Source organism: Schistocerca gregaria, chromosome 5, assembly GCF_023897955.1.
Source record: "Schistocerca gregaria isolate iqSchGreg1 chromosome 5, iqSchGreg1.2, whole genome shotgun sequence".
In the NCBI taxonomy this organism is placed as follows: Eukaryota; Metazoa; Arthropoda; class Insecta; order Orthoptera; family Acrididae; genus Schistocerca; species Schistocerca gregaria.
Window position 1 is genome coordinate 574,567,833 of NC_064924.1, and position 12,750 is coordinate 574,580,582.

The window sequence follows — 12,750 nt, forward strand, 5'->3', positions numbered from 1 at the left end:
AGTGGAGCCGAAAGGCGCATTTCGCAGTCGAGCCACGTTATCCCACAAGCTGTGCACTAGGACAAGAAATTGCAGACCGCAAACTTTTGGTGGCCTGACGGTCGTCGCCGATCGTAAGGGCGAAACAGTCGAGAGATTTGGTGAACGGCAATGTGGACACTCCCAGCAGCAGCAGTGCGCCAAATCAATTATCTGGTCGAGGGCTGCAAGATTCAGTGTGATGAAGTGAGAATTCGGGGATAGCTCGCATATTCAAAGCTGCCGCCTTCTTAGCTCAGTGGTAGAGCACTGGTCTCGTAAACCAGGAGTCGTGAGTTCGAACCTCACAGAAGGCATCCATCTTTTTAACTTTCCTGCAACGTGCGGAGCTACCTCGAGCAATATCTATCACATGGCAGTACACTGAATGAAAGGGATGTTCTACAACCTATGACAAGTATTCTACTGGCCTAGGAGGTTTTCTGAATGCATAGGCAGAACAGTGGTTTGTATGCATTTTGTAGTATAATGTCATTCGTTTATGAGCGTCGCTACAGTGTGCATGCACGTTAACCATGTGAAGGGGCATAAGCAGATGCTACCATTCTGCGAGATTCCTGCAGAATGTGTACGAATTAAGTTGATATAGATTGCACAAGTAAGCCAAAGTCGACGCCTCCGTGGCGCAATCGGCTAGCGCGTTCGGCTATTAACCGAAAGGTTGGTGATTCGAGCCCACCCGGCGGCGAAATCGTTTTCTCCGTCACCGAGGTGAGGACATACATCAACTTTGTTAGAGATACACAGCTAGTGTGGCAATTTGGCTGCGAAGGAGTGATGCCACAGATGCTTACACACATTCAGGCAGGTGGCACAGTAGGTAAAAACATGGCCCTACACAGACGTTCTACTGTTTTCCTACTTATTCACCATGTGTGACACTGCAGTGGAGCGACGCCCACTACAAAAGACGTTTTATTTACATTCAATTTCAGCGTATGCGTCGCGAGTGCCATATGACAGGGCCTGTCTCTCGATGTCGATTTGTATTTTGTGTCTCTTAAGTGTCGGTCTGCAGTAGGCCGCTGTTGGCCGAGCGACGTGCAGTCGCCTTACATGAAGCCCCATGGGCAACGCCAGTGCCACTGTGAACAACAGCAAACTGTAGCCAGAGAGTGGAGCCGAAAGGCGCATTTCGCAGTCGAGCCACGTTATCCCACAAGCTGTGCACTAGGACAAGAAATTGCAGACCGCAAACTTTTGGTGGCCTGACGGTCGTCGCCGATCGTAAGGGCGAAACAGTCGAGAGATTTGGTGAACGGCAATGTGGACACTCCCAGCAGCAGCAGTGCGCCAAATCAATTATCTGGTCGAGGGCTGCAAGATTCAGTGTGATGAAGTGAGAATTCGGGGATAGCTCGCATATTCAAAGCTGCCGCCTTCTTAGCTCAGTGTTAGAGCACTGGTCTCGTAAACCAGGAGTCGTGAGTTCGAACCTCACAGAAGGCATCCATCTTTTTAACTTTCCTGCAACGTGCGGAGCTACCTCGAGCAATATCTATCACATGGCAGTACACTGAATGAAAGGGATGTTCTACAACCTATGACAAGTATTCTACTGGCCTAGGAGGTTTTCTGAATGCATAGGCAGAACAGTGGTTTGTATGCATTTTGTAGTATAATGTCATTCGTTTATGAGCGTCGCTATAGTGTGCATGCACGTTAACCATGTGAAGGGGCATAAGCAGATGCTACCATTCTGCGAGATTCCTGCAGAATGTGTACGAATTAAGTTGATATAGATTGCACAAGTAAGCCAAAGTCGACGCCTCCGTGGCGCAATCGGCTAGCGCGTTCGGCTGTTAACCGAAAGGTTGGTGGTTCGAGCCCACCCGGCGGCGAAATCGTTTTATCCGTCACCGAGGTGAGGACATACATCAACTTTGTTAGAGATACACAGCTAGTGTGGCAATTTGGCTGCGAAGGAGTGATGCCACAGATGCTTACACACATTCAGGCAGGTGGCACAGTAGGTAAAAACATGGCCCTACACAGACGTTCTACTGTTTTCCTATTTATTCACCATGTGTGACACTGCAGTGGAGCGACGCCCACTACAAAAGACGTTTTATTTACATTCAATTTCAGCGTATGCGTCGCGAGTGCCATATGACAGGGCCTGTCTCTCGATGTCGATTTGTATTTTGTGTCTCTTAAGTGTCGGTCTGCAGTAGGCCGCTGTTGGCCGAGCGACGTGCAGTCGCCTTACATGAAGCCCCATGGGCAACGCCAGTGCCACTGTGAACAACAGCAAACTGTAGCCAGAGAGTGGAGCCGAAAGGCGCATTTCGCAGTCGAGCCACGTTATCCCACAAGCTGTGCACTAGGACAAGAAATTGCAGACCGCAAACTTTTGGTGGCCTGACGGTCGTCGCCGATCGTAAGGGCGAAACAGTCGAGAGATTTGGTGAACGGCAATGTGGACACTCCCAGCAGCAGCAGTGCGCCAAATCAATTATCTGGTCGAGGGCTGCAAGATTCAGTGTGATGAAGTGAGAATTCGGGGATAGCTCGCATATTCAAAGCTGCCGCCTTCTTAGCTCAGTGGTAGAGCACTGGTCTCGTAAACCAGGAGTCGTGAGTTCGAACCTCACAGAAGGCATCCATCTTTTTAACTTTCCTGCAACGTGCGGAGCTACCTCGAGCAATATCTATCACATGGCAGTACACTGAATGAAAGGGATGTTCTACAACCTATGACAAGTATTCTACTGGCCTAGGAGGTTTTCTGAATGCATAGGCAGAACAGTGGTTTGTATGCATTTTGTAGTATAATGTCATTCGTTTATGAGCGTCGCTACAGTGTGCATGCACGTTAACCATGTGAAGGGGCATAAGCAGATGCTACCATTCTGCGAGATTCCTGCAGAATGTGTACGAATTAAGTTGATATAGATTGCACAAGTAAGCCAAAGTCGACGCCTCCGTGGCGCAATCGGCTAGCGCGTTCGGCTGTTAACCGAAAGGTTGGTGGTTCGAGCCCACCCGGCGGCGAAATCGTTTTATCCGTCACCGAGGTGAGGACATACATCAACTTTGTTAGAGATACACAGCTAGTGTGGCAATTTGGCTGCGAAGGAGTGATGCCACAGATGCTTACACACATTCAGGCAGGTGGCACAGTAGGTAAAAACATGGCCCTACACAGACGTTCTACTGTTTTCCTATTTATTCACCATGTGTGACACTGCAGTGGAGCGACGCCCACTACAAAAGACGTTTTATTTACATTCAATTTCAGCGTATGCGTCGCGAGTGCCATATGACAGGGCCTGTCTCTCGATGTCGATTTGTATTTTGTGTCTCTTAAGTGTCGGTCTGCAGTAGGCCGCTGTTGGCCGAGCGACGTGCAGTCGCCTTACATGAAGCCCCATGGGCAACGCCAGTGCCACTGTGAACAACAGCAAACTGTAGCCAGAGAGTGGAGCCGAAAGGCGCATTTCGCAGTCGAGCCACGTTATCCCACAAGCTGTGCACTAGGACAAGAAATTGCAGACCGCAAACTTTTGGTGGCCTGACGGTCGTCGCCGATCGTAAGGGCGAAACAGTCGAGAGATTTGGTGAACGGCAATGTGGACACTCCCAGCAGCAGCAGTGCGCCAAATCAATTATCTGGTCGAGGGCTGCAAGATTCAGTGTGATGAAGTGAGAATTCGGGGATAGCTCGCATATTCAAAGCTGCCGCCTTCTTAGCTCAGTGGTAGAGCACTGGTCTCGTAAACCAGGAGTCGTGAGTTCGAACCTCACAGAAGGCATCCATCTTTTTAACTTTCCTGCAACGTGCGGAGCTACCTCGAGCAATATCTATCACATGGCAGTACACTGAATGAAAGGGATGTTCTACAACCTATGACAAGTATTCTACTGGCCTAGGAGGTTTTCTGAATGCATAGGCAGAACAGTGGTTTGTATGCATTTTGTAGTATAATGTCATTCGTTTATGAGCGTCGCTACAGTGTGCATGCACGTTAACCATGTGAAGGGGCATAAGCAGATGCTACCATTCTGCGAGATTCCTGCAGAATGTGTACGAATTAAGTTGATATAGATTGCACAAGTAAGCCAAAGTCGACGCCTCCGTGGCGCAATCGGCTAGCGCGTTCGGCTCTTAACCGAAAGGTTGGTGGTTCGAGCCCACCCGGCGGCGAAATCGTTTTATCCGTCACCGAGGTGAGGACATACATCAACTTTGTTAGAGATACACAGCTAGTGTGGCAATTTGGCTGCGAAGGAGTGATGCCACAGATGCTTACACACATTCAGGCAGGTGGCACAGTAGGTAAAAACATGGCCCTACACAGACGTTCTACTGTTTTCCTATTTATTCACCATGTGTGACACTGCAGTGGAGCGACGCCCACTACAAAAGACGTTTTATTTACATTCAATTTCAGCGTATGCGTCGCGAGTGCCATATGACCGGGCCTGTCTCTCGATGTCGATTTGTATTTTGTGTCTCTTAAGTGTCGGTCTGCAGTAGGCCGCTGTTGGCCGAGCGACGTGCAGTCGCCTTACATGAAGCCCCATGGGCAACGCCAGTGCCACTGTGAACAACAGCAAACTGTAGCCAGAGAGTGGAGCCGAAAGGCGCATTTCGCAGTCGAGCCACGTTATCCCACAAGCTGTGCACTAGGACAAGAAATTGCAGACCGCAAACTTTTGGTGGCCTGACGGTCGTCGCCGATCGTAAGGGCGAAACAGTCGAGAGATTTGGTGAACGGCAATGTGGACACTCCCAGCAGCAGCAGTGCGCCAAATCAATTATCTGGTCGAGGGCTGCAAGATTCAGTGTGATGAAGTGAGAATTCGGGGATAGCTCGCATATTCAAAGCTGCCGCCTTCTTAGCTCAGTGGTAGAGCACTGGTCTCGTAAACCAGGAGTCGTGAGTTCGAACCTCACAGAAGGCATCCATCTTTTTAACTTTCCTGCAACGTGCGGAGCTACCTCGAGCAATATCTATCACATGGCAGTACACTGAATGAAAGGGATGTTCTACAACCTATGACAAGTATTCTACTGGCCTAGGAGGTTTTCTGAATGCATAGGCAGAACAGTGGTTTGTATGCATTTTGTAGTATAATGTCATTCGTTTATGAGCGTCGCTACAGTGTGCATGCACGTTAACCATGTGAAGGGGCATAAGCAGATGCTACCATTCTGCGAGATTCCTGCAGAATGTGTACGAATTAAGTTGATATAGATTGCACAAGTAAGCCAAAGTCGACGCCTCCGTGGCGCAATCGGCTAGCGCGTTCGGCTGTTAACCGAAAGGTTGGTGGTTCGAGCCCACCCGGCGGCGAAATCGTTTTATCCGTCACCGAGGTGAGGACATACATCAACTTTGTTAGAGATACACAGCTAGTGTGGCAATTTGGCTGCGAAGGAGTGATGCCACAGATGCTTACACACATTCAGGCAGGTGGCACAGTAGGTAAAAACATGGCCCTACACAGACGTTCTACTGTTTTCCTATTTATTCACCATGTGTGACACTGCAGTGGAGCGACGCCCACTACAAAAGACGTTTTATTTACATTCAATTTCAGCGTATGCGTCGCGAGTGCCATATGACAGGGCCTGTCTCTCGATGTCGATTTGTATTTTGTGTCTCTTAAGTGTCGGTCTGCAGTAAGCCGCTGTTGGCCGAGCGACGTGCAGTCGCCTTACATGAAGCCCCATGGGCAACGCCAGTGCCACTGTGAACAACAGCAAACTGTAGCCAGAGAGTGGAGCCGAAAGGCGCATTTCGCAGTCGAGCCACGTTATCCCACAAGCTGTGCACTAGGACAAGAAATTGCAGACCGCAAACTTTTGGTGGCCTGACGGTCGTCGCCGATCGTAAGGGCGAAACAGTCGAGAGATTTGGTGAACGGCAATGTGGACACTCCCAGCAGCAGCAGTGCGCCAAATCAATTATCTGGTCGAGGGCTGCAAGATTCAGTGTGATGAAGTGAGAATTCGGGGATAGCTCGCATATTCAAAGCTGCCGCCTTCTTAGCTCAGTGTTAGAGCACTGGTCTCGTAAACCAGGAGTCGTGAGTTCGAACCTCACAGAAGGCATCCATTTTTTTAACTTTCCTGCAACGTGCGGAGCTACCTCGAGCAATATCTATCACATGGCAGTACACTGAATGAAAGGGATGTTCTACAACCTATGACAAGTATTCTACTGGCCTAGGAGGTTTTCTGAATGCATAGGCGGAACAGTGGTTTGTATGCATTTTGTAGTATAATGTCATTCGTTTATGAGCGTCGCTACAGTGTGCATGCACGTTAACCATGTGAAGGGGCATAAGCAGATGCTACCATTCTGCGAGATTCCTGCAGAATGTGTACGAATTAAGTTGATATACATTGCACAAGTAAGCCAAAGTCGACGCCTCCGTGGCGCAATCGGTTAGCGCGTTCGGCTGTTAACCGAAAGGTTGGTGGTTCGAGCCCACCCGGCGGCGAAATCGTTTTATCCGTCACCGAGGTGAGGACATACATCAACTTTGTTAGAGATACACAGCTAGTGTGGCAATTTGGCTGCGAAGGAGTGATGCCACAGATGCTTACACACATTCAGGCAGGTGGCACAGTAGGTAAAAACATGGCCCTACACAGACGTTCTACTGTTTTCCTACTTATTCACCATGTGTGACACTGCAGTGGAGCGACGCCCACTACAAAAGACGTTTTATTTACATTCAATTTCAGCGTATGCGTCGCGAGTGCCATATGACAGGGCCTGTCTCTCGATGTCGATTTGTATTTTGTGTCTCTTAAGTGTCGGTCTGCAGTAGGCCGCTGTTGGCCGAGCGACGTGCAGTCGCCTTACATGAAGCCCCATGGGCAACGCCAGTGCCACTGTGAACAACAGCAAACTGTAGCCAGAGAGTGGAGCCGAAAGGCGCATTTCGCAGTCGAGCCACGTTATCCCACAAGCTGTGCACTAGGACAAGAAATTGCAGACCGCAAACTTTTGGTGGCCTGACGGTCGTCGCCGATCGTAAGGGCGAAACAGTCGAGAGATTTGGTGAACGGCAATGTGGACACTCCCAGCAGCAGCCGTGCGCCAAATCAATTATCTGGTCGAGGGCTGCAAGATTCAGTGTGATGAAGTGAGAATTCGGGGATAGCTCGCATATTCAAAGCTGCCGCCTTCTTAGCTCAGTGGTAGAGCACTGGTCTCGTAAACCAGGAGTCGTGAGTTCGAACCTCACAGAAGGCATCCATCTTTTTAACTTTCCTGCAACGTGCGGAGCTACCTCGAGCAATATCTATCACATGGCAGTACACTGAATGAAAGGGATGTTCTACAACCTATGACAAGTATTCTACTGGCCTAGGAGGTTTTCTGAATGCATAGGCAGAACAGTGGTTTGTATGCATTTTGTAGTATAATGTCATTCGTTTATGAGCGTCGCTACAGTGTGCATGCACGTTAACCATGTGAAGGGGCATAAGCAGATGCTACCATTCTGCGAGATTCCTGCAGAATGTGTACGAATTAAGTTGATATAGATTGCACAAGTAAGCCAAAGTCGACGCCTCCGTGGCGCAATCGGCTAGCGCGTTCGGCTCTTAACCGAAAGGTTGGTGGTTCGAGCCCACCCGGCGGCGAAATCGTTTTATCCGTCACCGAGGTGAGGACATACATCAACTTTGTTAGAGATACACAGCTAGTGTGGCAATTTGGCTGCGAAGGAGTGATGCCACAGATGCTTACACACATTCAGGCAGGTGGCACAGTAGGTAAAAACATGGCCCTACACAGACGTTCTACTGTTTTCCTATTTATTCACCATGTGTGACACTGCAGTGGAGCGACGCCCACTACAAAAGACGTTTTATTTACATTCAATTTCAGCGTATGCGTCGCGAGTGCCATATGACAGGGCCTGTCTCTCGATGTCGATTTGTATTTTGTGTCTCTTAAGTGTCGGTCTGCAGTAGGCCGCTGTTGGCCGAGCGACGTGCAGTCGCCTTACATGAAGCCCCATGGGCAACGCCAGTGCCACTGTGAACAACAGCAAACTGTAGCCAGAGAGTGGAGCCGAAAGGCGCATTTCGCAGTCGAGCCACGTTATCCCACAAGCTGTGCACTAGGACAAGAAATTGCAGACCGCAAACTTTTGGTGGCCTGACGGTCGTCGCCGATCGTAAGGGCGAAACAGTCGAGAGATTTGGTGAACGGCAATGTGGACACTCCCAGCAGCAGCAGTGCGCCAAATCAATTATCTGGTCGAGGGCTGCAAGATTCAGTGTGATGAAGTGAGAATTCGGGGATAGCTCGCATATTCAAAGCTGCCGCCTTCTTAGCTCAGTGGTAGAGCACTGGTCTCGTAAACCAGGAGTCGTGAGTTCGAACCTCACAGAAGGCATCCATTTTTTTAACTTTCCTGCAACGTGCGGAGCTACCTCGAGCAATATCTATCACATGGCAGTACACTGAATGAAAGGGATGTTCTACAAACTATGACAATTATTCTACTGGCCTAGGAGGTTTTCTGAATGCATAGGCGGAACAGTGGTTTGTATGCATTTTGTAGTATAATGTCATTCGTTTATGAGCGTCGCTACAGTGTGCATGCACGTTAACCATGTGAAGGGGCATAAGCAGATGCTACCATTCTGCGAGATTCCTGCAGAATGTGTACGAATTAAGTTGATATAGATTGCTCAAGTGAGCCAAAGTCGACGCCTCCGTGGCGCAATCGGCTAGCGCGTTCGGCTGTCAACCGAAAGGTTGGTGGTTCGAGCCCACCTGGGGGCGAAATCGTTTTATCCGTCACCGAGGTGAGGACATACATCAACTTTGTTAGAGATACACAGCTAGTGTGGCAATTTGGCTGCGAAGGAGTGATGCCACAGATGCTTATACACATTCAGGCAGGTGGCACAGTAGGTAAAAACATGGCCCTACACAGACGTTCTACTGTTTTCCTACTTATTCACCATGTGTGACACTGCAGTGGAGCGACGCCCACTACAAAAGACGTTTTATTTACATTCAATTTCAGCGTATGCGTCGCGAGTGCCATATGACAGGGCCTGTCTCTCGATGTCGATTTGTATTTTGTGTCTCTTAAGTGTCGGTCTGCAGTAGGCCGCTGTTGGCCGAGCGACGTGCAGTCGCCTTACATGAAGCCCCATGGGCAACGCCAGTGCCACTGTGAACAACAGCAAACTGTAGCCAGAGAGTGGAGCCGAAAGGCGCATTTCGCAGTCGAGCCACGTTATCCCACAAGCTGTGCACTAGGACAAGAAATTGCAGACCGCAAACTTTTGGTGGCCTGACGGTCGTCGCCGATCGTAAGGGCGAAACAGTCGAGAGATTTGGTGAACGGCAATGTGGACACTCCCAGCAGCAGCAGTGCGCCAAATCAATTATCTGGTCGAGGGCTGCAAGATTCAGTGTGATGAAGTGAGAATTCGGGGATAGCTCGCATATTCAAAGCTGCCGCCTTCTTAGCTCAGTGTTAGAGCACTGGTCTCGTAAACCAGAAGTCGTGAGTTCGAACCTCACAGAAGGCATCCATTTTTTTAACTTTCCTGCAACGTGCGGAGCTACCTCGAGCAATATCTATCACATGGCAGTACACTGAATGAAAGGGATGTTCTACAACCTATGACAAGTATTCTACTGGCCTAGGAGGTTTTCTGAATGCATAGGCGGAACAGTGGTTTGTATGCATTTTGTAGTATAATGTCATTCGTTTATGAGCGTCGCTACAGTGTGCATGCACGTTAACCATGTGAAGGGGCATAAGCAGATGCTACCATTCTGCGAGATTCCTGCAGAATGTGTACGAATTAAGTTGATATAGATTGCACAAGTAAGCCAAAGTCGACGCCTCCGTGGCGCAATCGGCTAGCGCGTTCGGCTGTTAACCGAAAGGTTGGTGGTTCGAGCCCACCCGGCGGCGAAATCGTTTTATCCGTCACCGAGGTGAGGACATACATCAACTTTGTTAGAGATACACAGCTAGTGTGGCAATTTGGCTGCGAAGGAGTGATGCCACAGATGCTTACACACATTCAGGCAGGTGGCACAGTAGGTAAAAACATGGCCCTACACAGACGTTCTACTGTTTTCCTACTTATTCACCATGTGTGACACTGCAGTGGAGCGACGCCCACTACAAAAGACGTTTTATTTACATTCAATTTCAGCGTATGCGTCGCGAGTGCCATATGACAGGGCCTGTCTCTCGATGTCGATTTGTATTTTGTGTCTCTTAAGTGTCGGTCTGCAGTAGGCCGCTGTTGGCCGAGCGACGTGCAGTCGCCTTACATGAAGCCCCATGGGCAACGCCAGTGCCACTGTGAACAACAGCAAACTGTAGCCAGAGAGTGGAGCCGAAAGGCGCATTTCGCAGTCGAGCCACGTTATCCCACAAGCTGTGCACTAGGACAAGAAATTGCAGACCGCAAACTTTTGGTGGCCTGACGGTCGTCGCCGATCGTAAGGGCGAAACAGTCGAGAGATTTGGTGAACGGCAATGTGGACACTCCCAGCAGCAGCAGTGCGCCAAATCAATTATCTGGTCGAGGGCTGCAAGATTCAGTGTGATGAAGTGAGAATTCGGGGATAGCTCGCATATTCAAAGCTGCCGCCTTCTTAGCTCAGTGGTAGAGCACTGGTCTCGTAAACCAGGAGTCGTGAGTTCGAACCTCACAGAAGGCATCCATCTTTTTAACTTTCCTGCAACGTGCGGAGCTACCTCGAGCAATATCTATCACATGGCAGTACACTGAATGAAAGGGATGTTCTACAACCTATGACAAGTATTCTACTGGCCTAGGAGGTTTTCTGAATGCATAGGCAGAACAGTGGTTTGTATGCATTTTGTAGTATAATGTCATTCGTTTATGAGCGTCGCTACAGTGTGCATGCACGTTAACCATGTGAAGGGGCATAAGCAGATGCTACCATTCTGCGAGATTCCTGCAGAATGTGTACGAATTAAGTTGATATAGATTGCACAAGTAAGCCAAAGTCGACGCCTCCGTGGCGCAATCGGCTAGCGCGTTCGGCTCTTAACCGAAAGGTTGGTGGTTCGAGCCCACCCGGCGGCGAAATCGTTTTATCCGTCACCGAGGTGAGGACATACATCAACTTTGTTAGAGATACACAGCTAGTGTGGCAATTTGGCTGCGAAGGAGTGATGCCACAGATGCTTACACACATTCAGGCAGGTGGCACAGTAGGTAAAAACATGGCCCTACACAGACGTTCTACTGTTTTCCTATTTATTCACCATGTGTGACACTGCAGTGGAGCGACGCCCACTACAAAAGACGTTTTATTTACATTCAATTTCAGCGTATGCGTCGCGAGTGCCATATGACAGGGCCTGTCTCTCGATGTCGATTTGTATTTTGTGTCTCTTAAGTGTCGGTCTGCAGTAGGCCGCTGTTGGCCGAGCGACGTGCAGTCGCCTTACATGAAGCCCCATGGGCAACGCCAGTGCCACTGTGAACAACAGCAAACTGTAGCCAGAGAGTGGAGCCGAAAGGCGCATTTCGCAGTCGAGCCACGTTATCCCACAAGCTGTGCACTAGGACAAGAAATTGCAGACCGCAAACTTTTGGTGGCCTGACGGTCGTCGCCGATCGTAAGGGCGAAACAGTCGAGAGATTTGGTGAACGGCAATGTGGACACTCCCAGCAGCAGCAGTGCGCCAAATCAATTATCTGGTCGAGGGCTGCAAGATTCAGTGTGATGAAGTGAGAATTCGGGGATAGCTCGCATATTCAAAGCTGCCGCCTTCTTAGCTCAGTGGTAGAGCACTGGTCTCGTAAACCAGGAGTCGTGAGTTCGAACCTCACAGAAGGCATCCATTTTTTTAACTTTCCTGCAACGTGCGGAGCTACCTCGAGCAATATCTATCACATGGCAGTACACTGAATGAAAGGGATGTTCTACAACCTATGACAATTATTCTACTGGCCTAGGAGGTTTTCTGAATGCATAGGCGGAACAGTGGTTTGTATGCATTTTGTAGTATAATGTCATTCGTTTATGAGCGTCGCTACAGTGTGCATGCACGTTAACCATGTGAAGGGGCATAAGCAGATGCTACCATTCTGCGAGATTCCTGCAGAATGTGTACGAATTAAGTTGATATAGATTGCTCAAGTGAGCCAAAGTCGACGCCTCCGTGGCGCAATCGGCTAGCGCGTTCGGCTGTCAACCGAAAGGTTGGTGGTTCGAGCCCACCTGGGGGCGAAATCGTTTTATCCGTCACCGAGGTGAGGACATACATCAACTTTGTTAGAGATACACAGCTAGTGTGGCAATTTGGCTGCGAAGGAGTGATGCCACAGATGCTTATACACATTCAGGCAGGTGTCACAGTAGGTAAAAACATGGCCCTACACAGACGTTCTACTGTTTTCCTATTTATTCACCATGTGTGACACTGCAGTGGAGCGACGCCCACTACAAAAGACGTTTTATTTACATTCAATTTCAGCGTATGCGTCGCGAGTGCCATATGACAGGGCCTGTCTCTCGATGTCGATTTGTATTTTGTGTCTCTTAAGTGTCGGTCTGCAGTAGGCCGCTGTTGGCCGAGCGACGTGCAGTCGCCTTACATGAAGCCCCATGGGCAACGCCAGTGCCACTGTGAACAACAGCAAACTGTAGCCAGAGAGTGGAGCCGAAAGGCGCATTTCGCAGTCGAGCCACGTTATCCCACAAGCTGTGCACTAGGACAAGA

General features: G+C 49.4%; 22 non-coding genes across 22 annotated transcripts; all 22 read left to right on the plus strand.

The window, feature by feature from the left end:
• The first annotated feature begins 263 nt into the window (after positions 1-263).
• On the plus strand, positions 264-335 carry Trnat-cgu (transfer RNA threonine (anticodon CGU)). Its single transcript has one exon. It is a non-coding gene; the product is annotated as a tRNA-Thr (tRNA).
• Positions 336-653: 318 nt separating this feature from the next.
• On the plus strand, positions 654-727 carry Trnan-auu (transfer RNA asparagine (anticodon AUU)). The gene has a single exon. It is a non-coding gene; the product is annotated as a tRNA-Asn (tRNA).
• Positions 728-1,416: 689 nt separating this feature from the next.
• On the plus strand, positions 1,417-1,488 carry Trnat-cgu (transfer RNA threonine (anticodon CGU)). Its single transcript has one exon. It is a non-coding gene; the product is annotated as a tRNA-Thr (tRNA).
• Positions 1,489-1,806: 318 nt separating this feature from the next.
• Trnan-guu (transfer RNA asparagine (anticodon GUU)) lies at positions 1,807-1,880 on the plus strand. Its single transcript has one exon. It is a non-coding gene; the product is annotated as a tRNA-Asn (tRNA).
• A 689-nt stretch (positions 1,881-2,569) lies between these two features.
• Positions 2,570-2,641, plus strand: Trnat-cgu (transfer RNA threonine (anticodon CGU)). The gene has a single exon. It is a non-coding gene; the product is annotated as a tRNA-Thr (tRNA).
• A 318-nt stretch (positions 2,642-2,959) lies between these two features.
• Positions 2,960-3,033, plus strand: Trnan-guu (transfer RNA asparagine (anticodon GUU)). The gene has a single exon. It is a non-coding gene; the product is annotated as a tRNA-Asn (tRNA).
• A 689-nt stretch (positions 3,034-3,722) lies between these two features.
• Trnat-cgu (transfer RNA threonine (anticodon CGU)) lies at positions 3,723-3,794 on the plus strand. Its single transcript has one exon. It is a non-coding gene; the product is annotated as a tRNA-Thr (tRNA).
• Positions 3,795-4,112: 318 nt separating this feature from the next.
• Trnak-cuu (transfer RNA lysine (anticodon CUU)) lies at positions 4,113-4,186 on the plus strand. Its single transcript has one exon. It is a non-coding gene; the product is annotated as a tRNA-Lys (tRNA).
• Positions 4,187-4,875: 689 nt separating this feature from the next.
• On the plus strand, positions 4,876-4,947 carry Trnat-cgu (transfer RNA threonine (anticodon CGU)). Its single transcript has one exon. It is a non-coding gene; the product is annotated as a tRNA-Thr (tRNA).
• Positions 4,948-5,265: 318 nt separating this feature from the next.
• Positions 5,266-5,339, plus strand: Trnan-guu (transfer RNA asparagine (anticodon GUU)). Its single transcript has one exon. It is a non-coding gene; the product is annotated as a tRNA-Asn (tRNA).
• Positions 5,340-6,028: 689 nt separating this feature from the next.
• Trnat-cgu (transfer RNA threonine (anticodon CGU)) lies at positions 6,029-6,100 on the plus strand. Its single transcript has one exon. It is a non-coding gene; the product is annotated as a tRNA-Thr (tRNA).
• A 318-nt stretch (positions 6,101-6,418) lies between these two features.
• On the plus strand, positions 6,419-6,492 carry Trnan-guu (transfer RNA asparagine (anticodon GUU)). Its single transcript has one exon. It is a non-coding gene; the product is annotated as a tRNA-Asn (tRNA).
• A 689-nt stretch (positions 6,493-7,181) lies between these two features.
• Positions 7,182-7,253, plus strand: Trnat-cgu (transfer RNA threonine (anticodon CGU)). The gene has a single exon. It is a non-coding gene; the product is annotated as a tRNA-Thr (tRNA).
• A 318-nt stretch (positions 7,254-7,571) lies between these two features.
• Positions 7,572-7,645, plus strand: Trnak-cuu (transfer RNA lysine (anticodon CUU)). Its single transcript has one exon. It is a non-coding gene; the product is annotated as a tRNA-Lys (tRNA).
• A 689-nt stretch (positions 7,646-8,334) lies between these two features.
• Positions 8,335-8,406, plus strand: Trnat-cgu (transfer RNA threonine (anticodon CGU)). The gene has a single exon. It is a non-coding gene; the product is annotated as a tRNA-Thr (tRNA).
• Positions 8,407-8,724: 318 nt separating this feature from the next.
• Trnad-guc (transfer RNA aspartic acid (anticodon GUC)) lies at positions 8,725-8,798 on the plus strand. The gene has a single exon. It is a non-coding gene; the product is annotated as a tRNA-Asp (tRNA).
• Positions 8,799-9,487: 689 nt separating this feature from the next.
• Positions 9,488-9,559, plus strand: Trnat-cgu (transfer RNA threonine (anticodon CGU)). Its single transcript has one exon. It is a non-coding gene; the product is annotated as a tRNA-Thr (tRNA).
• Positions 9,560-9,877: 318 nt separating this feature from the next.
• Trnan-guu (transfer RNA asparagine (anticodon GUU)) lies at positions 9,878-9,951 on the plus strand. The gene has a single exon. It is a non-coding gene; the product is annotated as a tRNA-Asn (tRNA).
• Positions 9,952-10,640: 689 nt separating this feature from the next.
• Positions 10,641-10,712, plus strand: Trnat-cgu (transfer RNA threonine (anticodon CGU)). Its single transcript has one exon. It is a non-coding gene; the product is annotated as a tRNA-Thr (tRNA).
• A 318-nt stretch (positions 10,713-11,030) lies between these two features.
• Positions 11,031-11,104, plus strand: Trnak-cuu (transfer RNA lysine (anticodon CUU)). The gene has a single exon. It is a non-coding gene; the product is annotated as a tRNA-Lys (tRNA).
• A 689-nt stretch (positions 11,105-11,793) lies between these two features.
• On the plus strand, positions 11,794-11,865 carry Trnat-cgu (transfer RNA threonine (anticodon CGU)). The gene has a single exon. It is a non-coding gene; the product is annotated as a tRNA-Thr (tRNA).
• A 318-nt stretch (positions 11,866-12,183) lies between these two features.
• Trnad-guc (transfer RNA aspartic acid (anticodon GUC)) lies at positions 12,184-12,257 on the plus strand. Its single transcript has one exon. It is a non-coding gene; the product is annotated as a tRNA-Asp (tRNA).
• Positions 12,258-12,750: the final 493 nt, after the last annotated feature.